The 24,756-nt window shown below is 40.1% G+C and overlaps 1 protein-coding gene and 1 long non-coding RNA gene across 6 annotated transcripts in view; one reads left to right on the top strand and one right to left on the bottom strand.

The window, feature by feature from the left end:
- thsd7ba (thrombospondin, type I, domain containing 7Ba) overlaps nt 1–24,756 on the bottom strand; it is a 646,137-nt gene that overhangs the window by 125,515 nt on the left and 495,866 nt on the right. The window lies entirely within an intron of this gene.
- Nucleotides 21,237–23,304, top strand: LOC137323275 (uncharacterized). Its single transcript, XR_010963331.1, has 3 exons — nt 21,237–21,310; nt 21,406–21,501; nt 23,226–23,304. It is a non-coding gene; the product is annotated as an uncharacterized lncRNA (long non-coding RNA).

A 24,756-nucleotide genomic window follows, 5' to 3' on the forward strand; every position in this document is an offset into this window, starting at 1 on the left:
TACCAGGGATGAGGGACTTATGTTATGTGGAGAGATTGGAGAAGCTGGGATTGTTCTCCTTTCAGCAGAGAAAGTTAAGGGGAGACCTAATAGAGGTATTCGAAATTATGAGGGTTTTTGATTGAACAAGTGGGGAGTAACCAAGGTCATAGAGTTAAAATAATTGGCAAAAGAAATGGAGGGGAAATTTTTTCACACAGAGGGTTGTTAAGATCTGGAATGCACTACCTGAAAGGGTGGTGGAAGTAGATTCCATAGGAACTTTCAAAAGGCAATTGGACATGTACTTGAAGACGATTAATTTGTGGGGTTATGAGGAAAAAGCTGGGGTGTGGGACTAAATTGGACAGATCTTTCAAAGAGCCGGCACAAGCATAACAGGCTGACTGGCCTCCCTCTGTGCTGTAAGGTTCTATGATTCTATGAATATAAGCAGATTTTGTTTTTCTTCGGATCAGTAAAGAAAACAGTTCAACCCCGGTGTACAGTCTTCTCTGCATTCCAGAAATATCAAATCACCTTTGATATTTCAGGGATAATAATTTCCAGGCAGGTAAATGATGATGTTCTTGTCAGTGATCTTAGTAAGTACCTCATCCATCAACAAGGATTCTTTCAGTCAGTGAACCGAACACAGAAAAAAGAAACAAATTACTGTAATTCTATATATTAGAACAAATAACACCCTCTAGAGTGTGTTTCAAGGCAGTATCACATCTTGGCGTTGAGATGACATTGAGAAAAACAACTTCAGCCTCACTCTTGCAGTCCTGGCATCGTTGCAAGCTCTTCATATTATTATGGCCTTCAGGACTAGATGTTGAAAATTAAACCCACGTTGTGATGTGGGACAGTGAAAAACAAAATAACTGTTGATTCTAGATGGACTAAAACTGAAGTATCTTCTGACACATTCCATATGACAGCAATTAAATTGGGAAAGGGAATCATAATTAATCAGAAATCAGCAGAACCGAAAACCCAGCGAGATGACATTTATGCTCAGCTAGCAGTCCATCTTACTGACAAAAAAAAATTAGAGGAAGAGAACTGCTATCAACTCTAGTCTTCTTCACTGGAAGATTTGGCATTTGATGCTGTGTCCAACATCAGAGGATATCTAAGAATACATTGATGTTCTTCGTTTTAAAGCACTGAACCAACAATTCTTATTTAAAAAATTCAATTTAGTAACTATACCAAAACCTAATAGATTGCAAAGATGTACAATACGACCCTGATTTAATATTACATGATATTGATATTAAACTAATTGCACATAATCAGATTAACAATGTAGAGCTAAGCCCCAACTTTAACTCAGGGGTGCAAATCAGACGAGTGCTGGCAGGGGGAGTCAGAAGCCCCCATGATGGTGCGAGCACCATTTTAATTATCGGGAGAGCGTCAGGTCAACCAAATGACGCGTGCAATTTCTGGCAGGCCAACTAAGGCCTATTTAATGCGAGGATGCACCTAAAACGAGGTTGCATTTGCTGCAACTGGTGCTGGTTTCTAAGGCCACCGCTACTGCTCTTCTTCCTCCAAGTGTTTCTCTTCCCAAAGGACCAAGCAATAATTTTTTTTTATTCGTTCGTGGGATGTGGACGTCGCTGGCGAGGCCGGCATTTATTGCCCATCCCTAATTGCCCTTGAGAAGGTGGTGGTGAGCCACCTCCTTGAACCGCTGCAGTCCGTGTGGTGACGGTTCTCCCACAGTGCTGTTAGGAAGGGAGTTCCAGGATTTTGACCCAGCAACGATGAAGGAATGGCGATATATTTCCAAGTCGGGATGGTGTGTGACTTGGAGGGGAACGTGCAGGTGGTGGTGTTCCCATGTACCTGCTACTCTTGTCCTTCTAGGTGGTAGAGGTCGCGGGTTTGGGAGGTGCTGTCGAAGAAGCCTTGGCGAGTTGCTGCAGTGCATGGTACACACTGCAGCCACAGTGCACCGGTGGTGGAGGGAGTGAATGTTTAGGGTGGTGGATGGGGTGCCAATCAAGCGGGCTGCTTTGTCCTGGATGCTGTCGAGCTTCTTGAGTATAGTTGGAGCTGCACTCATCCAGGCAAGTGGAGAGTATTCCATCACAGTCCTGACTTGTGCCTTGTAGATGGTGGAAAGGCTTTGGGGAGTCAGGAGGTGAGTCACTCGCCGCAGAATACCCAGCCTCTGACCTGCTCTTGTAGCCACAGTATTTATATGGCTGGTCCAGTTAAGTTTCTGGTCAATGCTGACCCCCAGGATGTTGATGGTGGGGGATTTGGTGATGGTAATGCCATTGAATGTCATGGGGAGGTGGTTACACTCTCTCTTGTTGGAGATAGTCATTGCCTGGCACGAATGTTACTTGCCAGTTATCAGCCCAAGCTTGGATGTTGTCCAGGTCTTGCTGCATGCAGGCTCGGACTGCTTCATTATTTGAAGGGTTGCGAATGGAACTGAACACTGTGCAGTCATCAGCGAACATCCCCATTTTTGACCTTATGATGGAGGGAAGGCCATTGATGAATCGGCTGAAGATGGTTGGGCCTAGGACACTGCCCTGAGGAACTCCTGCAGCAATGCCCTGGGGCTGAGATGATTGGCCTCCAACAACCACTCCAGCCACTGGAGAGTTTTCCCCCTGATTCCCATTGACTTCAATTTTATTAGGGCTCCTTGGTGCCACACTCGGTCAAATGCTGCCTTGATGTCAAGGGCAGTCACTCTCACCTCACCTCTGGAATTCAGCTCTTTTGTCCATGTTTGGGCCAAGGCTGTAATGAGGCCTGGAGCCGAGTGGTCCTGGCGGAACCCACACTAAGCATCAGTGAGCAGGTTATTGGTAAGTAAGTGCTGCTTGATAGCACTGTCGACGACACCTTCCATCACTTTGCTGATGATTGAGAGTGGACTGATGGGGCGGTAATTGGTCGGATTGGATTTGTCCTGCTTTTTGTGGACACCCACTAAAAGCAGATAAAGCTTACTGAGAGTGATAAGACAAATAAAGTGAGAAAGGGGTGATTTGGAAGCTGAAAACCTGTCCTGTCAGTCCAAATAGCAGAAATAGCTTAGGAACATAGGTACATAAGAACTACTACTCTTCTTTTTATAGGAACAAGAGTAGGACATTCAGCCACACGAGCCTGGTCCACCATTCAATTAGATCATAGCTGATCTGTACCTTAACTCCATTTACCTGCCTTAACTCCATATCCCTTGATGTCCTCACCTAACAAAATCTACTGACCTCAGCCTTGAAAGCTCCAATTGCCCCAGCTTCCACAGCTTTTAGAGGAGAATTCCAGATTTCTACTACCCTTTGTGTGAAAGGGTGCTTCCTGATTTCCCTCCGAAATGGCCTAGCTCTAATTTTAAGATTATACCCCCTTCATCTAGATTCCCCACCAGACAAAATAGTTTCTTTTTGTCTCCCCATGCGAATACTTTTAACATTTTAAAACACCCCTCAATCTTCTATACTCAAGGGAATACAAGCCAAGTTTATGAAACCCTTTCTTCATAATTTAACCCTCTAAGCCCCGGTGTCATTCTGGTGAATCTGCACTACACCCCCTCCAAGGCCAATATATCCTTCCTGAGATGCAGTGCCCAAAACTGAATGCAGTACTGCAGAAAAGATCTGACCAAGGCTTTATACAACTGAAGCATAACTTCCTCCCCATTGTGTTCCAGCCCCCTTGAGACAAAGGCCAACATTCAATTAGCCTTTTTGATTTAATTTTGTACCAGCCTACTAGCTTTAATTTGTGTACTTGGACTCCCAAATCTCTTTATTCCTCTGGAATTCTCTCCCCCAAAAGTCTGTGGATGCTGGGATAATTGGAGCTTTCAAGACTGAGATCGATAGATTTTTGTTAGGTAAAGGTATCAAGGGATATGGAGCTAAGGTGGGTAAGTGGAGTTGAGGTACAGATCAGCCATGATCTAATGAAATGGGTTCGAGGCGCTGAATGGCATACCCCTGTTCCTATGTTTAACATTGTTCCAAATACTTCTTTGAATACTTCCCACTGTTTGTTTGTGGGTTTACCCATTTATCAGTTAGCCCAGTTATTGACACTTAATTAATTTAGCATTCCTTTGAAGTTTGAAATAGGACACCAATTTTAATATATTCATAAGGCCCTCACCTGCCTACAGTGGAGGCTTCAGTTGCCTCCGAAATTGCGTGATTAAAATGGTGGCAAGCAGGTGCGCACCGGGAACATATAGGGAGTAAGTATTCGAATGCTATTTTAACCACCCTTCAGCCTCGTTCCTGTTGGGTGGGCAGGGTTAAAATTGGGGCTTTAATATCTGAATTCTTGTCACTAAACAAGAAAATTAAGACTTTTTAAAAAAAACATATTTTTAATTTGCTTCTGTCTCTGATTTCATTAAGATAACGGCAGGAAGACATTATGGAGGCTTATTTCTTTTACAGAATATATTGATAATTGTTCCATTTACTTTAAAAAATGTAAACTGAAGATAATTTCCTGATACATGGTATGGTGGAGATGTACTGTACTGAATGAAATTATTTATTGTGCCAATTCAACTACCACGTAATTAGTGAAAGTCACGCCTAATTTAAAAACTAACTAATAGTCAATAACTAATAATCTGAGCAAGTTGCTGTGCATTGAGGTGAAGATTTGTTGTTAAAAATTTCACTTTATTCCTGAGGAGTGGCTATTTCAATAAGTGATAACAAACACTGCTTACTGGTTTTCCCTCCAGTATTACCAGCATTGAAAGTCTGTGGGCTAGGAATTTGGCCGTGTAGTGCTTGTCCCCAAATGGCGTCCGGAATGCGCACGCACGTTTCTAGCGTGACGTGCGCCGGATCCCAGCTTGGTAAAGGGGTTCGTGCAGGCGCAGATAACGAATGTCAGCAGCATGTAAAGTAGGGAAAATATGCGTTAGATCGGTGTGCAACGCTGATTTAAGGGGATAGATACCATTGTTCCAGCCAACGCACTGTCTTAACCACAACCAGCTGAACATGATTTGGATGGCCTGGAGGATCCCTCACCAGCGCTATTTAAAGGGATCATGCAGGATTTACAGCTTATTGCTTCTGGCTGCTGATGCATTTGTATATGTTTTTGGAGGTCTCCTATACTTAAATGCTAGGATGAGGGGACATAGCCTAATATTTAGAGCCAGGATTCGCAGGCATGAAGTTAGGAAACGCTTCTACACGCAAAGGGTGATAGAAGTTTGAAGCGCTCTTCTGCAAACAGCAGTTGATGCTAGCTCAATTGTTAATTCTAAATCTGAAATGGATAGATTTCTGTTAACTAAGTGTATTGAGAGATATGGGGCTAAGGTGGGTATATGGAGTTAGGTCATAGGTCGACCACGATCTCGTTGAATGGTGGAACTGGCTTGAGGGGCTAATTGCCACTGCCACTTGCTGCCTCCTGTCATGTACCACCTTCTCCTGCAAGAAAGCAAGAAGTGTGTCGGTCAGTGTCCTGCAGGATGTCTGGGTGATGTGACTGTCATGGTTGAATAGCTGCCAGTGTGTGTGACCTGTGAGTTGTGGGTGTGCGGCTTGCAACGGTGGTAATGTGTGAGGGTGAGAGGAAGCATCTGAGTGGAAGAATTGAGTACTGATTGAAAGAGTTTATTGGTATGTGGGTGATGGGGAGTGTAGTGCGTGGAGCAGTGGATGCGGCCAGTGGTACAGTGGTGAAGATGCCACTTGACAATTGACCTCACTCACCTTGACTTTCACCATGTCAAAGCATTGAAGTTCTTCCGCACTGCATCCATGTTCATGGTGCTATACACCTGGCATTGACTTCATTCCCTACTGCCTCTTGAGCATATGTCTGGAGGGCCTCTTACCCCCCTGTGGAGATAGGAAGTCCCTCCTTCTGTCCATCTCTTGCCCCAAGGCCTCCAGTGCATTAGCAGAGAACCTTATCGTAGGCCTGGTACAAACTCAGATCGGCAGATTGGTGAGGTCTGATGTGCAGATTGGAGGATGTGGGATTTAGTCGTTTGCAAATTTTATTCAATGTTTCAACATAACTCATCAGTTTGTAAACATAGGGACGGGACCTGCATCTGTGTTTTACATGTGCAATGTCTAATCTCCGTTCAGACTCCATGTGGACCCGTTTCTTATATTTTGCACATAAGAGGTGCAGGCTACCTTTAAGAGGTGCGAGCAACTCATGCGATATCTGGGCCTCCGTTGCTGGTGAGAAGTGCGAAGCTGGTGAAAACATCACAGCTAGGCCTGGCTGCTGCACTACAATCAGGTAAATGAGGAGGCAGCACGAATCTCACGTGCTGCCTGCATCAGAACCACTGGGCCCGGGTTAATCGCACACCGCGATGCCCACTCCCGGATTCGGGGGTTAACTAATTTAACCCCTTGTATTTTGATTTCAATAGTCACAATAGTTTCACTGAGTAATGCATTAAGAACCACTGAGGCGAGAATGTTGCAGTTACTTCTTTTTCATATTAAACAATACCAACTGCAATGATTTGAGAATGCGTCACTTGAACTTGGTAGCCATTACTGAGGCATGGCTGCAAGACAGTCAGGTCTGGGAACAAGTTATAAGGTCTACAGGAAGGATAGGGGAACTGGTAGAGGGGGAGGAGTGGCCTTAGTGATTAAGGATGAAATTACTTCAATGATAAGAGAGGATATAACAAAAGTTAAGCAGGCAGTGGAGATTTTATGGGTGGAATTAAGAAATAGAAAAGGATTTAAGACTGTAGTGGGAGTTGTGTATAGGCCCTCTGGTAGCAGCTGTGAAGTGGCAGAATGTATAAATGCTGAGATTAGACAAGCATGTTGCAAGGGCAGTGTGGTTTTAATGGGGGATTTTAACTTTCATATAAATTGGGATAAGCAGGCGAGCTCATGTCAGAAAGGTAACAAATTTCTTGATTGTGTTCAGGACAGCTTTCTGCAACAATATTTCCTAGAACCAATAGGGGGCAGGCCATCTTAGATTTAATAATGCGTAATGAGCCAGATTTAATTAATAGCCTAACGGTGCATGAACATTTATCTAATAGCGATCATAATATGATCGAGTTCAACATTGTGTTTGAAAGGGAGAAACCTGTATCTGCTACTAAGATTCTAAATTTAGGTAAGGCCGGCATCAATGGGATGAGACAGAGACTATCCACGGTAAACTGGGCAAATCTGATAATGGGTAAAACGACAGAAGATCAGTGGGAGGTGTTTAAAAAAATTAGCATAATACAGAACCAGTTTATACCCCTAAGGGGCAAAAGATCTACTTGCCAACAAAAAAGCCGTGGACAACAAAAAAGGTAAGGGACAACATAAAACAAAAAGAAAAAGCATACAAAAATGCAAAAAATAGCACAGACCCTGGCGACTGGGAGATACACAAATAACAGCAAAGGGTGACAAAACAGATAATAAGAGCTACAGAAAGGAAGTATGAAAAGAAACTTGCAAGGGATATCAAAATCAACACAACATTTTTTACAATTATATTAGGAAAAAGAGGGTGGTCAAGAGCAATGTGGGCCCCTTAAAAACTGATAATGATGATACTATAAATGAAAATAAGGAAATGGCAGACATGTTAAATAATTAATTTGCATCAGTATTTACAATACAGAAAGAGGATAGCATGCCGAAAACCCCAAGGAAACTAATTTTGTATCAGGAACGGGGACTCACCATAATTAACTTAAGCAAATTAACAGTAATGAAGAAAATAATGGCACTACAGAGTGACAAATCCCCAGGACCAGATAGTTTCCATCCCAGGGTTTTAAAGGAAATAGGTGAAAACACTGCAGATGCCCTAACTATATTCTTCCAAAGTTCTCTTGATTCAGGAACCGTTCCTTTAGATTGGAAAATTGCATATCTCACTCTGCTATTTTAGAAAGGTGAGAGGGGGAAACCAAGGAATTATAAACCAGTTAGCCTAAACATCTGTTGTTGAGAAATTAGTAGAGTCTATAATTAAGGATAGAGTGACTGAACACCTTGAAAATATTCAGCTGATCAGGAGATTTAGAAGATTAAGGGGTGATTTGATCAAAGTTTTCAAGATATTCAGGGGAAATGATAGAGTAGATAGAGAGAAACTATTTCTGCTGGTTGGGGAGTCTGGGACTAGGGAACATAGTCTAAAAGTTAGAGCCAGAACTTTCAGGAGTGAAGTTAGGAAACACTTCTACACGCAAAAGGGTGGGAGAAGTTTGGAACGTTCTTCCGCAAACAGCAGTTGATGCCAGCTCAATTGTTAATTTTAAATCTGAGATTAATAGATTTTTGTTAACCATAGGTATTAAGGGATATGGGGCTAAGGCGGGTATATGGAGTTAGGTCACAGATCAGCCATGATCTCAGTGAATGGCAGAACAGGCTCGAGGGGCTAAATGGCCTACTCCTGTTCCTATGTTCATAACTGAGCTGGGAAACTAGTTCCGTTCAGAAGTGAAAGCATACATATGTTTTAATTTAGATGAAACAATAATTAACGTAGATCATCCATTAATTTGGCAATAATGAACAAGAAGAATGTTTAGTATGAATTTCAGCCACACAAGAGACTACTCATTTCTTAATTTAGAAAATTAATTGATTTTCCATTGCTGTTTTTGATTCTCTTGACTTTAAAGAAGCAGCTTTCACGCAGAGCAATGAAAGGTGTAAGGGCTGAGTGAGGTATGTTTCATCTGAGGTTGTGGAGTAGTTCTGAGGCAATCAGCATTAGAATCTAATGGGCTGAATTCCAAAGTGTATTACTGTTCGGATTTTCAACCGCACCAACAACATTCCAGTATAAGATGAAGTCAAGTATTGAAATAATCATTGGGCTGACGAAGAAAACCTAATATGTTCAGGTATTTGAGTTTATGATGCCATTAAATGTTGTTTACCTACTCACTGTAATAAGTCTTTAATTACAAATAACGTTAAATTGTGCAAATTCCGTAAAGACTTCAATTTTGCATTGATCATTAAGTCGTAGAAGCATTGGGAAGAATGCTTAATTAGAAGTGTGTGAAGGACAGAATTTTATTACTTCAATGCAGTGTTCAGGGGCATAATCCCATGACAACTCAAAGTGAACAAATTCAGATTTGATGGAAATTAAAATTTTCACATAAATTAAGCTCTAGAGGTGAAGTATTATATTTTGCTTAGTCATTCATGATTCGGAATTCTTTCACTGTTTTGAAGTAAGAGGCAACTATCTCTTTTACGACGTACAATAGGAAGAAATTACATACAATGAAATCTGTCCCAAATACCACTGTTTGTATTGACCATGCAATGATCATCCCAATATCATAGATCATAGGATAAATTCAATGCTCCCAGTGTTAAGTCACTCTTGAAAGGAGTGTGGTCAGAGAATTCGGATTGCAATGTTGTAGCACTATCAATGACCCCTGCTCTCTATGAGCACGGTTCAATGCTGGGAGTGCAGGATTGCTGAATTTATCTGCATATGTGGCAATCTGAAACCAATGAAATATGTTTCCATAGTTCACAGCTTTGACCTAAACGCTGAAAATCATGGTGATCAAAATTAAATTGGAAACCTTTTCTGACATTGATATGGTCCTAATCTGCACTTCAACTGAGGCTGAAGGACATCCTATTTAAGAGATATACGGTGACTGGTTACTTCCCAACTTTGGTTAATTGAAAAACAAATCAACCTGTCAGTGTGTGAATAATACATAAGTATGGTTATCCCTGCAGCTCCAATCCTTTATTATTTCTTTTTCTGCCTTTGTGCTGCATTGACTCCTTATTATAGCCTGTTGTTGCTCTTTCCTACCCCACACACCAGCTCTTTTATCTACATCTAAGGTTCGAAAGCCCTTTCAGTTTAGAGCATTCATGGCCTTTGGTTTGATAATCACAGCTGATCTAAACAGGTCCAAACAAGTGATAAAGATGGTTGAAAATAGCTTACAGACAAGTGCGAACACTGGAAAAAGCTCAGTCTTACTTAGCACCAGCAGCATCATCACTATCCGACAAAGCTTGTATCAAACCAGTAATGAATAATTAAAGAATTTGGCAGTCTCCAGAAAAAAACTTTTCTATTCTTGTGAATGTATTATTTATTTTTTGAACAAACATATTTGTTGCTATCCTGCACTTGTATACTGCTCTGAACAGCTGCAATGAACAACACAGAAACCAAAACCAGTGAATCCCCTAATTTTATGCATCATAATGGGTGGCAACTGCTTGCACTCTTTTCTCAATGGTACCAAAAGCCCTTGTGAACTCATCAAAGTCCAGAACCATATCGACCAATGGATATAATGAGAATCCACCCACAACAGCTTTGAGAATATGTGGAAGACTATGAGCCCAGTTACAAGATTATGACTAAAACAGGAACACAACAGTGGTCCCAACACTGATCCCTGGGACATGATGAGCCACAACATGCCAGTTTGACAAACATCCATTCACTGCAATTTTTGCAATCTGCCTTTCAGCTCTCTCTCTTTCCATACTGCCATGTTTCTTTTTATGCCATGAACCCAACCAATTTCTCATGTAGCAATTTATCAAATCTTTTCTGGAAGTCCACATAAACTACATCCACCACATCCCTATTTATACTTTCCATTATTCTCTCAAAAAATTCCATAAGGTTAATTAAAACTGACATACCCATATCAAATCCACGTTGACTACCTTTGATCAGTTCCAGCCCTTCTAATTATTCACTTATTTCATCTTGTTACAAGTTTAGCATCTTGCCTTAACATTTCCTCATGTGTAACAGTGCTAGTCATTCCCAGAATTGGTCTGAACTTTTTACGTTTAGGGATGTGCCCGTACTGCCCAATATGTAACTATACAATCATATAACTGAGGAGTGTAACAATAGGACCCTCCTGTGGTCTGGATATTTTGTCTTTCACATGTGCTCTCAAATTTGCTTCTCTACTTTTTCAAAGGCAAACTGAAGCATATGGTGAGATAGGGCAGGAAACAAATTGTTAAGCTGCTTTATTTCACACACAGAAATTGACCATACAGAGCAATAACCAGAGCAATTTCCACTCACTTAACTCAATCTCACCTCTCTCCTCGAAAACAGGTCCTGTCTCTAATGAATGTTGAAAAATTTGATTTAGTCCTCCATTATTTCCACAATAATCTCCTTCAGTATTTTGGGGTGCATACCATCTAGTCCTGGATACTTATCAAATTTTAAAAACCATTATTAGCACTTATATCTATTGCTTATTCTTCTATTTCCTTATCTGCAAACCTTTGAAAATTTTCCTCACTCTTCTCTGTAAATACTGGAGAAAAGTATTCATTAGACAACTCTGCTGTTTCCTTATCTACCATTTAAAAAAACTCACTACGCTCATTTCTGAGTGGCTCCACTTCTTTAATGATTCTATTTGTCCTAATGTGTTTAAAATTGCTGGCACTTAAGCCAGACTTCCATGTTTATGCCAGGAACACAAGAACTGCTGCAGCTGTACCTCAACATTCTGTATCAATCAAGAAAGTTCACACAGAATAGCTACATAATTTATCCTGTCTGTAGATAATGTCATTACCTGGATATCTGGCCCATTGTGTACAGAAGCTTAAATATAAAGTTAATGATCGCTTGTTGAATCAGAGAAGATCTAGCCTTGCATATGAACAAGTGCTTTTTTGGCGGGGGGGGGGGGTGACGATATAAAGCTAGATGGGAAAGTAAGCTGTGAGGAGGACACAGAGTTTGCAAAGGGATATAGACAGGTTAAGTGACTGGACAAGTAGGTGGCAGATGGAGTATAATGTGTGGAAATGTGAGGTTATTCATTTTGGTAGAAAAAAATAGAAAAACAGAATATTTTTTAAATGGTGAGAAACTATTAAATGTTTGTGTTCAGAGGGTGTCCTTGTACATGAAACACAGAAAGTTAACATGCAGGTACAGAAAACAATTAGGAAGGCAAGTGGTATGTTGGCCTTTATTGCAAGGGGTTTGGAGTACAAGAGTTAGCAAGTCTTGCTGCAATTGTACAGGGCTTTGCTGAGACCACACCTGGAGTACTGTGTACAGCTACCTAAGGAAGGATATACTTGTCTTAGAGGTGGTGTGACAAAGGTTCACCAGATTGATTTCTGGGTTGTCCTATTTGAGGAAAGATTGAGTAGAATTGGTCTACACTCTGGAGTTTAGAAGAATGAGAGGTGATCTCATTGAAACATATAAGATTCTAAAAGGGCTTGACAGGGTAGATGCTGAGAGGATGTTTCCCCTGGCTGGAGAGTGTAGAACTAGGGGACATAGTCTCAGGATAAGGGGTCGGACATTTAGGACTGAGATGAGGAGGAACTTCTTCACCCAGAGGGTTGTGAATCTTGGGAATTTTCTACCCCAAATGGCTGTGGATGATCAGTCATTGAGTATATTCAAGACTGAAACTGATAGATTTTTGGACTCTAAGGGAAACAAGGGATGTGGGGATCGGGCGGGAAAGTGGAGTTGAGGTCGAAGATCAGCCATGATCTTATTGAATGGCAGAGCAGGCTCAAGGAGCTGTAAAGCCTACTCCTGGTCATACTTCTTATGTTAGAAGAAAAGGAGTGTAGGATTTCCCTTGCTGACCAGGATGATCCTGAAGTGATTTGGCCATAGAGAGGGAGACACTTTTTTTTAATTCACTCAATCCTTGCTGAGTTCCACTGACTTCTAATCGCCCAACACATAGACTTCAAAATCTTTATGCCCACTATTGCCTCACTCTTCCAGCCCTATATCCCTGCCCGTACTCTCTGCCCTTCCAACGTTGATCTACTGTACATCCTCCATCCTCCCTCAACTACCATTGGTGGCAGAGTCTTCATGCATCATAGCCCAACATCCTGGAGCTTCTGTCCTCAACCCATTCCCCTGCTGAATATTGCCCCAACTTCAAAATCCTTCTCAAAACCTATCTCCTAGACAACACCTTTGCCTTTGGCTATCTTTTCCAGTGCCACTCCTGCTGCCAAGCCTAATTCTGCTGAGGTTTGGCCCTTAACCGTGAAGGACCTTGCGATGTTTTGCTACATGAAGGGCCTATATAAATTCAAGTAGTTATTGTTTTCTTCTGTTTCTATTAAGTTTTTTTTTTGGGGGGGGGGGTTAATTGTTGCCAAATAATAGATAACTTTTAAAGCATTTTTCCAGCAGTGGTTTCATTCAATAATTAATTTTCCATTTCCACAAGCAAAATATAAGTAGAAGGGAGAAAATGTGATTTCTGTATAAGTCTTCCCAGATTTTCATTAATTTTAAAAATGTGATTTATAAAATGTAGACCTTGTATTCAATATATGCTAATATGGATAATAATGCAATATATGCTAATAGGGATATTATTAAATTACACTGATTTGACCTAAATTGGCTAAATTAAAAAATAGACATAAACCTTTCAACTCAAAAAGCATAAGCCCTACTCCTTTGGGATTGCATGAACAGTACTAATTAAGGACAATTTGCATATGCATATTTTAATTTTGTTTTTTGAAGTTTTATGTTTGAGGTTGGTAAGCATACAAAAACATTATAAAACAGCCACCATTTTCCCCTTAAGCAAGTAAGAATCACTCAATCATTTTATCTAGTGATTCTCCATAGAATATTTTACATAACATTATCTTTTAGGAAGAGTTTTCATTTATTAAGCCATTTCACATAATATTGCACTCTTGCCTGTGGACAGCAGCTGGCTGTGATGGTGCCACTGACAGAAATAAGTCCGCAACACTGAGTGATATCAGCAAATGGAAAACAGAAACAGGACAAATCAGTTGCAACTTTGAAAGCTTTCATTCGGACAACAACTTACAAACTACAAAAGTTACATTTTATTAAAACAGCCTGCAAACAACCTTTGTCCTTATCAACAAACTCACTGCAACATAATGGAATCCAAATAGGTACGTGGAAGCTGAAATAGCTTGCTGTTAATTTTTTGACAGCATTCTTGAGTAACAAAGGCTAAACCAATTTATGTGTCTCTATTTACTTCCCAAAGCCAATCTTATTTCTATTCATATTAACATAATTGCCTCAGAAACAAGGTCCACAAAAGATCTTTGTATTTTTCCCACAACTGCCTCTGTCATTGATTTTATGATATAATGGACAGTAAAATATTTGCAGTGAAATGTGTGAACTAAAGACAGCTTCTAAGAAGTACAGAGAGGTATAATCTATCTCTGTTAGTAATCCAGTTTACCACCTCTCGGGCTGACTGTGGAAAGAAACCCATGAACTGATGGGACTTGAAGTCCAATTGAGTAAATGATTCACCTACTCAGTATACGCCAAGATCATTTATCTCAGGAATTATTGCAAAAGCTACTTTTGCATTCCTATTATTAAAGCTGGGTGAAAAAAGTGTTGAGTTTAGCCATAGCAGACAAAAGTACCTTCCACTGAAAATCTTCATTCCCTTATTGAATACTGGTGCACATTTCATCTTTCACTGCCTCCCACTAACTGACAGCTCATATTCCCTCTCACATTCTGTCCTTCTAACTGGAATCACGTGCCTGATTTCATGCTATGTCTGCCCACTCCCCTGACTAACAAATCATATCCAATTTGTTGCTCCATTTTCTCCTGACCATTGTTTATTCTGCCCGCCTGGCCACATGACCTATAATCTGTGATCCACGTAAAAATGTCAAAAATCATTGGCTAATCGTGTTGAGTTGCTAATGACTTTTGATACGTACAATAATGAAAACACATAGTAGTATTTTGACAATTAGTGATGGTTCTAATTATAGAAAATAATTTTTTTCAGAGGAATTTCAATTCTAAATTTTATTTTTACATGCTTTCATGTGTAGTGAATGCATGAAAAAGTAACAATTTATTGCCGAAAAAGATCTGCATCTTCATGTCACCTGATTGCCTTTTATGTTACAGTGTGAAGCCTGATATGAATGCTGGATATTGTATTAGGATTACAGGATTATGTTCTGTATGCAAATAATTGCAGCTTCTAGCATGCACTTTGAACCAACTGGGAAGAGGAGGAATAGGTTTGTCAATTTCTGGGTTGTTATTAGCAACAATTAGTAATTAGGCCATGGCAGACGGAGCAGTGTAGAGAGTAAAACTTGATACAATTTAAATGCTTTATTTTATGAGAATTTCCATTAGTACTCTGTTCAAGCAGTCGAACTATAAGAAGCTTTTGTAACAAATGCACACATAACCCAGATGAAACCATTAGTCAGTCTCTTACTAATAAAAATGGGCACTAAAAGAAAAATTGTTGCACCTAACAGGGAGAGACTGTATTTCATAGAAAGTATTAAAATCATTGATTTTTAAGTATGTGGGTTGTACAGTGATACATGGTCCTTTCATCTTTAGCGCCTGCTTTAAAATGTAGCTTAGACTGATGAAATCAATGTCTTCTCTCAGATTTTAAGGTGTCCGATCCAACAATAGGTGAATAAGTTTGGGTAGTCTCAGTGCAGTCCTCTGTGGACACAAGAGCACAGAAGAAACTGATCTTATCTTGTCACTAATGACATACTTTCATTCATGAGGTAGTATGGGATGCTGCAACAGTCCGAGACTTTAGCCATTCTGTATGTGAAGGAGTCCTTGATATTGGCACTTCCCGGAAAAGTGCAGAGAACGTTTTTTCACCTGCAATGGTTTCTGTGTTGATGATGTGTATTCATCACTAACAATTCAAGTGAAAAATAACATGTGGTGCCACAGAATTGAAGGCTTATAGAGATATTGGCCTAGAAATAAAAGTCCCTATCCCTGAACGGTGAGGCTAGAGGCAGCCCTGATATTGGGCCTTGGGTCTCATTTCCAAAAGCAGGCGAGCTGCAGAGAGCAAGAGGCAGTTAGCCTGGCAAAGTGTGGTTGAAGATCAGGCCATTGCATGCCAGCAGCGACCCTCTTCTTCAAAAGAAGAAAGGGGCAACCGGGGGTGGGTGATTGATGGCCAGGGGAGGGATCGGTAGCCAGGTCGGAGGGGGGGGTTGGTAGCCGGAGCAGCGGCGACGGCCCGCGTTCTTTTAATGAGGGGTTGAGAGGAGCAATCCCGCTCCTCCTGGCTCCACATTCAGGTAAGTATATTTTAAAGACTTACCTCATTGGTTACGGCCTAACAGGCAATCCCTTTAAGCCGGTGCTCCATGTGTTCATGCTGGAGATTGATCATGGCAATGCACCCATACATTTTATGGCGAGTTGTGTTGCTCACCATGCTGCTTGTGAGGAGTTCGGAATACCTACTGTCTGCCTCTCCAATCTTGCGAGGTCATCGCAGATAGATACCATGCATATCCCCACAGGTTGGCCTAACAAGCCACTCAGTTGTATCAAACCATTTCATGAAGGAAGCCCACCACTACCACCTCAGGGCAACTAAGGATGGGGAATAAAAGGCAGGCTTTACCATGACGCACACATTCCGAGAATGAAGTAAAAAAAAGCTATGTGGTCAAACTTCAGTCTCTCTGATGGCTCTATTTTTTCCAAAGTGAAAGGAGATTGGGTCGCCGTAATTCAATTCTTAGCGCTCATAGACCCAGAACATACAATGTCCCATAATGTGGCGGACTTCCTTCAAGACACCATAAATATGGCTGATATAAAAAAAAGAAATGCCCCAAAGGTACGGTAAAGGGTTCTCATCTAAGATCAAAGTTCAGGTACATTGTCAGGCCATTGTTAAGTGATCTTTACTCTGCATCTATCCTGTGCTACACCAAACCTGGAAGTTGTTGATGGGGGGTGGGGGGGGGGGGGTGGTGGAGAAAGGACAGGGAAGAGAAGGCAAAGATGGAGAAATGTAGGGACACTCTCACCTTAAAGAACACAATTCATCCTTGTACTCCACAAAAGTAAAAAAAAAATAAAGAAATGCAATATTTAGAGATAAATTCACAACAAGTGGAACTCAGTGTCATTCTGACAGCACCTACATAACAGAACTGTCCAGTGAAGTGTTAAGAATCATTTCCTTTTAAAAACAAATTACCCTACCAAGTGGAATGAAAGGTGAAATCATCGTAACAGGAGTTTTGGCAAGGAACATTTGTATTGGAAACCCTTCAACACTTATGTTGAAAATCCTTCTGGTCTTTGTAAGCACGTTACTTTATTCTTCATTGTGGCATATAGAGCATAGATATTTTCATGGAGCATAGATCAAAATGATGGCTGCTTCAGCGGTTTCTGACACAGCCATTATTTTGCAGGGTACCGTGTCACACCAAAACCATGGGTATCTACAAATTAGGCTTTAAATCAGCAGGACTATGCACACATTCAACAAAAAGACTTGATATCTGTGTGGTGCCAAGAAGTGATGAGTATATGTTCCGCACAGCAGGATCCAGCATAAAAAAATTTTTAAATCTTGACAACTGTGATCAAAAAAATCTGCACCCCTCAACTTTTCTAACAATGTTCAAATAAATTTCAATTGCAAGAACAACTAGCTGACATTCCTCAAGATAGTCCACAGCAGTAACTCCATATCTACTTACAAATCTTATGAGCAAATTTACTCATAAATTTGCTCATAATTTATGAGTAAATTATGAGCAATTTACTCATAAATTGCTCATAATTTATGAGTTACATGGTGGTGATTCACAGAATAACCTCTTTAAAAGTTAGAAATGAAATCTGATGAGGAAGCAGTGTTGCTTTAGTAATTAGCTCTTATTAATTGATATTTAATTAATTTTGTTGCATTCTTTGAGGCAGGAGGGAAATCCAAATTCCATACATATTTTTATATTTTCAACCATCTTCCTGGCTGCCCAATTAGCCTGCAACAGAAGGCCTGCAAACTTGGTGTCCAGTTTAAGCCATACTCCCATCTCTGGCCAGTTTCTAAGATTGCATTTATCCATCTCAGTAGCATTGCTTGCTAACACTCCACTCACCTCATTTTCTCTAACAATTAAACTCTAAGCCATGCCTTTTCCACATTGAGGATTGACTTCTTAAATGTCCTTCTCACTAATCTCCCCACTTCCACCCTTCACAAACTGCAATTAATCCAAACTCTGCAACTCAAATCCTTTTGTGCACTACCATTATCTTGGCCAAATCCCATGAGCTGCCTGTTCCCCAGCGTAATGATTTCAAGGTCCTTAACCCTTATTTACAAATCTCACGATGGCCTTGTACTTTCCTACCTATGTGATCTCCCCCAGGCATATATCCCAGCATACGTCGTTCACTGCTCCTACTCTGTTTTACTCTTTGTTACCCACTCCCTTTGTTATCTCACTGAAGACTAATCTTTCAGGCTTTGTGCCTCTGCCGTCAGGAATTCTCCCTAAATCCCTATGCCTCACCTCTTCTCTCACTTCCTTCAAAAGCCTCTTAAAAAGCTATCTTTTCAATCATGTTTTTGATCCATCCTCCAACTTAATCTTCGTGTCCACAATTGATGTCCTCTTTCTCCTCATTATGTCTTGAGACATTCTCTTATGTGAGGAGTGCTATCAAGTTTATGTGGTTTATTTTTCAAAAGTTTTCACATTTTGATGAGAGATATTTGCTTGTCTTCATTCATGTCAAATAACTTGAATAAAGGGTTCTGTTTTCTTCAGAAGAAATAACACTTAATGTACACTTAGTTTCCAATTATAATTACTTACAGCTGCACGAATGAGAACAGTTACTCTTAATAGGTATCTAAATTGCAATTAAATCAGGTGTTAAAATACATCAGGTGAAAGACGGAAGGAACAAATAAAACCAGTCAATTATTAATTTATCATTTGAATTACAAATTAAACTGAAAATTTGCTTCATATTTTAAAACAGGTCAATTTTCAATGTCACTTCAGACCTAATCCATGATGTGTTATTTTATGGACATCAAGATGAGGAAAACACGATTAACTTCCATATAATACAATTTTTCTCAGTGAGAAACTTGATTGGCCAATATATACACCATACATCAGCACGTAAGTCACAAAATTAGGCTTTATATTTATCATGGCAGGGCATACACAATCGGTCTATATCCTGAAGGTGTGAACAGTGCCAGGTTATATGGGAGGTATAATTATTCATTTGTTATTGAGTAAAGTAGAGAATGACTAATAACAGAGAGTTGGGTAAGGGAAACAATTCATCACATAATGTTGGAAAGAAGCAAGCCACAGACTCAAAGGGAGAATTGGTTGCATGCTTTCCAACATTATGGGCTCAATTTTGAAATGGTGGCAGGTTGGCAGAGAGGTGGGGGGGGATAAAGGTGCACGTGGCAAACACGAATAAAAAAAACTTACCGTTTCCGATGCGATTGCAATGTAATTGATGGTGATTAAAGTTCTTTTTGGGTTTTGGGCCCAGCATCCAGCCTGATTGACAGGAAGATCGGGGTGGGGGAGGGAGGGGAAGATCGGGGGACTTGGGGGAGGGAGGGGAAGATCGGGGGAGGGAGGGGAAGATCGGGGGAGGGAGGGGAAGATCGGGGGACTTGGGGGAGGGAGGGGAAGATCGGGGGACTTGGGGGAGGGAGGGGAAGATCGGGGGACTTGGGGGAGGGAGGGGAAGATCGGGGGACTTGGGGGAGGGAGGGGAAGATCGGGGGACTTGGGGGAAGATCAGGGGAGGGAGGGGGAGGGAGGGGAAGATCGGGGGGACTTGGGGGGGAGAGACGAAGATCGTGGGGGGGAAGAGGGTGATATTGGAGAGGGAGACATCGGGGGCTGAAAGGGACATCGGAGAGGGAGACATCGGATGTCAGAGCAGGGTGGAAAGGTAGGTTGATTTTGTGTTTTAACTTTGTGCAATGGTTTTTTATTTAATTTATTTTGTGTATTTTTTCTTGATCTGGCCCTTCATGCCTGGTGAAGCCATGGGAAAGCCACCCAGGTAAGTTAAAAATCATTCTAACTACCTAATATGTCACCAGTAAAGTGCCTTAAGGACCTCAATGAGGTAAATTTGGTTCTTTAACTATCATCCCGTCGGCAATTAAAGCCGGCGGGACTTCAGGATTCGGGACGCCCGCGTGCACACAGGTGCATCTGTGGGAAACTCGGAAGTCGGCAGGTTGGAGCCGGCTTCTGAACCCGCTCTGCATTTTTGCAATCTTCGCAGCCCTCCACTCCTAACGCATCTGCAATTTAAGTTTAAAATTGAGCCCTATGAGTTGGATAATTTATCACACCTCATTGGTCCAAAGTTGGTAATTCAATTCATATGTCACATTTGTATAGCATAAAAGATAAATTAAATACTTACAGTTTGAAAAAATGTGATAGTAAACAGAACCAAAGGTTATGTGACATCATGAGCTGTGTTAAAAACACTTTGTGATGTTTCAATGGATAAACATACTGTATTGTGTGTTATACAGACTGGGAAAGTTCCTGGTTCAATTTCTGTTCTACGTTGAGCCGCTTGTCTTAGGTATGGTGGCATGGCCTTATATCCCTAGGAAGAGGGTGGGGGGAAATTGATCAGGACCCTTGATGGGCATGTGCATGCATGGACATCAGTTGAGGCCAGGATCAGGCTCAGCCATGAAACCGCTCACTGTCTCGGCGCACAGATTTAAGATTATCAATTGGATGGGGTACTGGAGGGTTGCAGGTACCCATGAATCACCTAACATGTTCCATTACCTTCAGATAAAGAGAAAGTTGTTTAACTTATCACTCCAACATCACCATACTGATAATGCAACAATTATTTCAAAAACAAACCCACATTACATAGTTTTATTAACTCTGTGATTGAAAATATCTTTACTGATTGAAAAAGGTTAGAAAACCATGAATTACCAATCAGTTTCTACCATTATTTTATCTATTTATTTTAAGTTCTGATTATATTTTAGTCATGGTAAGTTAGTTGTAGAGCCCGCACTCAGTGTTTCTTAATAATGTTTTCTTTTCCCATTCTCTACTAAACCAAGGCAAGGAATTTAGTCTGATTTATAAATCTAAACACAGAAAGGGTGTTTCATAAAATTGATTGTAGACCATTCATGCAAACTTCATATCATGAGCAAGTAGAATTGAAAAATATTTATTGAGTGGATATCTAAACAGTTAGTAACTAATTATTTAAATATGCTCTGTATAATGAATGAGGCATAAAAATATCAGAACTTGATGGGCATGGAAAACATGTCAAATTATTAATGTGTGCTCTGAGTTTGATAAATGTCGCCACTGTTAGATGTTTCACTGATTGAAGTGTTCTTACATTTTGATAGATCCTTTGAGGATACCATCCACCCTTCAACACCTGTGCTTGCTAATGTCTAAATTCAGAATCATTAACAAAGGTGGGTTGTTAATTCACACAGCTGTTCAGATGATTTTTCAAATATAAATGAGATTGATACTAGGAAGTACCAAGCATGTTAATTATTACCAACAGATTTCTGAGAAACATATGGATCCCACTTCTGCTGGATTTCATGACTGCAAACCGAAGATTATTGAATAACAACGGTGTCGAGTACCCCAAGTGCAGGTGAAAGTTTCAAATAAATGGAAAACACTATAATCAACTTTCTGCAGTAACTTTTTCTGTTCAGTTGTTTTTTCAATAGATTCTCAATGATTTATTTCATACCAAAATGGCCAGTCACAGCCCCATATCAGTATTATAGAACTCTATGTCAGAACTCAAGCGACTGGGTGGAAAAGCACAGGCAATCAAGCTGAAGGGAGTGACGAATAAATATGCGCTATTCCAAGAGAAGGAATGGCACAAGTAAAAATAAGAACCATTCATATAGTTTCTAGAAAGGCTGAAGGGGGTGAAAAACAATAAATGCACTGGGATGCATGAACTGTATCCCAGGGTGATTAAGGAGACAATTAAGATGGAAAACTGAAATGTCAATGGTCATTTTGACAAAGTCAGTGAACACTGGATAAGTTCTGTAAGACTGGAAACAGTCAAACGTTGTTTCCAAATTCAAGGACGACAAAGCCATAATTGGAAAATACAAGCCCACATTTGGCAACTACCAACCCTTTAACCTGTTTGTAGTTAATAATAAGAAAATTCACAGAATCAATAATCAGTAATAAAATAGGTGAGCACATATACAAAAATAACCTAAAAATGACAGCTAACATGACTTTAGAAGAAGTAATCTTGCCTGACCAACTTCCTAGAATTTTTGAGGAGTTGGTACCATAAATTGAATGGTACCTAGACTTTCAAAAGGTTTGATACAGTATGACAAGCTAAGGCCAATGGTACCAAGATAAGGTATGAACATGCATTAGTAACTTGCTAAAGGGACAGAAGTAGAAGCGGGGTCGGTGGGGAGGCGTGCTTGTACTGGAGTGGGAGGGGTGGGGGGAGTTATTGAGTGTGGTTACAGGCCTTCATTGCCGGGACCCCTCCTGCTTCTGGTTTACAATACAAACTAGTTAAATTTGCAGTTGGCATCAAGCTAGGGAGAACAGTGAACTTAGAGGCAGCCTGGGCTGATTAACAAGTTCAATGTTGACAATGCAAGGTACTGCATCTTGGAATGTAATTATTGGAGGCACATGTACTCCATGGGTGGGACAGAACTTGCCAAAGGGATAGTTGAAAGAGATCTAGGCATGTCAGTTGATTCGTGGCTCACCACATTTAAAGAGTATAGGGCAGCAAGAAAAAAAGGGAAATAGGATACTGGATTATATTTCCAAAGATTATATTTCAAATCACCAGAGATAAGGATTAAGCTCGATAGTACATTGATGAAGCCATATTTTGAGTGCTCCTTGCAATTCTGGTTGCCCGAAATGCAGTGCAGAATAGAGCAAAAGGTTTGATCCCTGGTGATAGAGGGATGAACTAAGAGGATTGAATTAATAAGCTTGGGCTCTTCAGCCTAAAAAAAGAGACATCTCAAATCGAATCTTACAAAGATTATACACAATATTTAATGGAACATTGAAAATAAACCCAAAAACACTGTTTTCAGTTATGGCAGGGCAGCAGGACAAGAGGGCATTAGTTCAAGGTTATGAAAAGCAAATTTAGGAAAGAAGTCAAAAAGCATGCCTTTACTCAGACGGTGATCACGACTGGAATGGGTTACTCAGATGGCCGAGGCCAGGTTACCGCACTCATTTAAGAAACTGTAATGGAAAGACAGTAAGGTTGTCATTCTGAACGGATGAAATCAAATGGGTAAAAGGGGACCTTTTCATCCAAAACTGTTTTGTTATCTATCTTGTGAAAGGCAGAATATAGATCAACTGTCCATTGAGAAAGGATTATGGGATGTACAATTGGAAAAAAGAACAATTAGGTGAATTCAAAGGCTTCCAAAATGATTGAAACAAAGGATTGGAGGAAACCCAATAAAATAAGGTAAATACAGAGAAATGTTTATGCTATGAAAAACTTACCAACAATGGACTTAATTTACAAAGGTAGAAATCTGCCTAAGACAAAAGCAGAACAAAACAATGGGGTGGTTGAGAGGATCTATGTACTCAAATATTTTCTAAACCAAAAGGTTTGAAATTAAAAGCAGCATACCATGAGCAGCTGAAATCACAATGAAAGTAGAAGAGAAGTGGGCAAAAGAACGAAACTTAACCAATGGGGATAATGCGATGAGTGAGATTGTTCTGGAAATCAAATCCATATATAAAAAAGACAAAAATACACACTTGTATTGGTTTGGTAAGCTTAAGAGAAACATATTAATTCAACATCAAAAAACATATGTCTTGAAGCTTTTCCCTTATTTGATTTTTTCTTTATTAATATTTTACCAGTTGACTAACGTAGCTACTTCATTCATTACACTTTCTTTATTTAGAGTTGCATAAATCTTGAGTTGGTCTGCTGTGTAGAATTTATTGCCTAGAAGGAGAAATAATTCTTATTCTACAAAAATATGGTGAAGAGAGTGACTGAGCCAAAATACATCTTCACCCTCCCAAATGGAAAAACATTGTACTGTGATAAGAAGCTATAAATGGGGAATTAGTAAGATGGAAAAGAAAAGAAATTAAAAATGTAAATAATATGTAATGCAGGATATACAGGTTACACCCCCTAACATTGTGCATATCCATCATATTGGAAAAAATGTGCTGAAGTAACTGAAAATGACTTTGCAGTTGGTGAAAGAATGCAATATGCTGGAGTTACAGCATTTCAGAGCATCAACTCCATTACTTGTTGGCAAACTCATGCAGGCAATACTCTTTTACTCTTCAATGTACATTTATTTTCTAACATTATTAGACACATCTAAGGGGAGGCTTGATACACACGTGAGGGAAAGGGAAATAGAGAGATATAAGGGCAGGGTAGAAAGAGGTAATTAGAGTGGGAGGAGGCGAGGGTGCAGTATAAACACCAGCAGACTATATATATCAAGTACACATGCATGGCATCTTATGAACAGAATCCATTTTCAGATCACGTAACTGTGTGACAGTAGACCATACCACAGCAGGAGCAAATGTGGCAATTAAAACTCTAGTAAGTAGCATAAAGCTTGGTGTGTTTTTCTCATTACAGCAGAATCATAATTTTATTGTGTATGAGCATACTTTACGGCATCTCATTATCATTCCACATTCACAATATGATTAATTGCCTTTTTTCTAAGTATTTGATGACTTCACTTTTATGTTTCCCTAATTAGTTAATTGCAAAGCTTTTCTTCCAACACAACAAATACACACTAACATTAAAATTAGGACAGAATCAATAATAAAATCATAGAAAATTTACAGCACAGAAGGAGGCCATTCG

Source organism: Heptranchias perlo, chromosome 7 (assembly GCF_035084215.1).
Source record: "Heptranchias perlo isolate sHepPer1 chromosome 7, sHepPer1.hap1, whole genome shotgun sequence".
Taxonomy (NCBI): Eukaryota; Metazoa; Chordata; class Chondrichthyes; order Hexanchiformes; family Hexanchidae; genus Heptranchias; species Heptranchias perlo.